A 2,460-nucleotide genomic window follows, 5' to 3' on the forward strand; every position below is an offset into this window, starting at 1 on the left:
TCGGTGCTGCTTCATGCTCTTGTCTGGACCTGGAAAAAGTTATTAATTTTGCTTCCAATTTCCACCCCTCCATCATTTTCATGTGGTCCATCACTGACACTTCCCTTCCCTTCCTTGACCTCTCAGTCTCAATTTCTGGTGATAGACTGTCCACCAATATTCATTATAAGCCTACCGACTCCCACAGCTACCTTGACTACAACTCCTCATACCCTACTTTCTGCAAGGACTCCATCCCATTCTCTCAGTTCCTTCGCCTCCATTGCATCTGTTCTGATGATGCTGCTTTCAAAAACAGTTCCTCTGACATGTCTTCCTTCTTTCTTAACCGAGGTTTTCCACCCATGGTGGTTGACAAGGCCCTCAACCGTGTCCGGCCCATCTCCTGCGCATCGGCCTTCACACCTTCCTCTCTCTCCCAGAACCATGATAGGGTCCCCCTTGTCTTCACTTATCACCCCACCAGCCTCCGCATTCAAAGGATCATCCTCCACCATTTCCGCCAACTCCAGCATGATGCCACCACCAAACACATCTTCCCTTCACTGCCCTGGCGGCATTTCGCAGGGATCGTTCCCTCCATGACACCCTGGTCCGCTCCTCCATCACCCCCGACATCTCAACCCCCTCCCACGGCACCTTCCCATGCAACCGCAGAAGGTGCAACACCTGCCCCTTTACTTTCCCCCTCCTCACTGTCCAAGGGCCCAAACACTCCTTTCAAGTGAAGCAGCATTTCACTTGCGCTTCCCTAAATTTAGTCTACTGCATTCGCTGCTCCCAATGCGGTTTCCTCTACATTGGAGAGACCAAACGCAGACTGGGTGACCGCTTTGTGGAACACCTTCAGTCTGTCCGCAAGCATGACCCAGACCTCCCTGTCACTTGCCATTTCAACACACCAACCTGCTCTCATGCCCACATGTCCATCCTTGGCCTGCTGTAATGTTCCAGTGAAGCTCAAAGCAAACTGGAGGGACAGCACCTCATCTTCCGACTAGGTACTTTACAGCCTTCCATACTGAATATTGAGTTCAACAACTTTAGATCATGAACTCTCTCCTCCATCCCCACCCCCTTTCCGATCCCCCTTTTTCCAATAATTTATATATATTTTTCTTTTCCCACCTATTTCCATTATTTTTAAATGTATTTCCATCCATTGTTTTATCTATACCTTTTAGCCTATTTCGATTATCCCCCCACCCCACCTCCACTAGGGCTATCTGTACCTTGCTCGTCCTGCTTTCTACCCTTAATGTCACCATTAGCACATTTCTTAGCTAATATCACCACCGTCAACACCTCTTTGTCCTTTTGTTTATGACATCTTTTGGCAGGCTCTGCCTATCACTGGCCCTCTATACAGCTCTACCTGTCCCAGCCCCCTTAAACCAGCTTATATTTCACCTCTTTTCTACTTTTCCTTAGCTCTGATGAAGAGTCATTCGGACTCGAAACGTTAACTGTGTTCCTCTCCGCAGATGCTGCCAGACCTGCTGAGTTTTTCCAGGTATTTTTGTTAGAATTGTATATATACTGCTTGAAACTCTGTATTGTTGGAGAAGCCTCCTGGCGTGACCAGTAGAAGGTTGTCTCTCCACAGGTGCAAATAAAGGCTGCTTGAGTGTTGAACCGAAGATTTGGTTTCGAGTGTTTATTTCAAATACTCCATCACATTATAAATTCTTACCGGAAACTGTCTATGGGAATGTGTAACTGCATTCTCTTGCTCATAATGGCATCAACTCTCTTGCTATGCTCTGCATGGGGTCAGCACTAATCTAAAATAACTGATTCTCTGACACCTCCAGCAATGCCATTGATCTATTTGTATGTAATTAAATGTCTAGAGTCCAGCTGCTTCTATTAGGCTTAATGAAACGCCTGCGATGTATACACACAATTATATGATTGGTTCAAATAGCTGCTGTGTTGTTATGTTAATTCACTTAAATATAGGCAATTAAGAAAATACAAACCCTTAACCCCCACAATAGGTACTTTTTTTCTCCCCAAAGCTACCAGTCAAGAAGTAGAAACAGAGGCAAAAGAAACAAATTTGTCATTAATTTTCCAGGTTCTTGCAGCCACCATGTTGTTTCTTCAGCCAGCCATCTATGAACTGGTTAAAAATATATAATTTCTAACATTGTTACAAATATGAAGTTTATAACTTTGTTATGTTTTGGGACTATCTGTTTAATTTAAGGTAAAAGGGAGCAGTGAAGGGAGTCATGTGACTTGCTTAGAGTCCTACTTGACATCAAACCTGGCTGGCTTGGTTGCTATGGGGACAGTGAGGCCCAGATAAATTTACTGGGAAGAAGGTGCAAGATGTTCACACCTGTGGACAATAGCAAGGGCATCTGTAATGACTCTGGGTAAACTGTTAGTCTCCAAGTCTCAGAGGGAGGTTTTGTAAATGGCTATACTTTAAACTATTTATTTAATCTAAAG

Source organism: Cetorhinus maximus, chromosome 14 (assembly GCF_964194155.1).
Source record: "Cetorhinus maximus chromosome 14, sCetMax3.hap1.1, whole genome shotgun sequence".
Classification (NCBI taxonomy): Eukaryota; Metazoa; Chordata; class Chondrichthyes; order Lamniformes; family Cetorhinidae; genus Cetorhinus; species Cetorhinus maximus.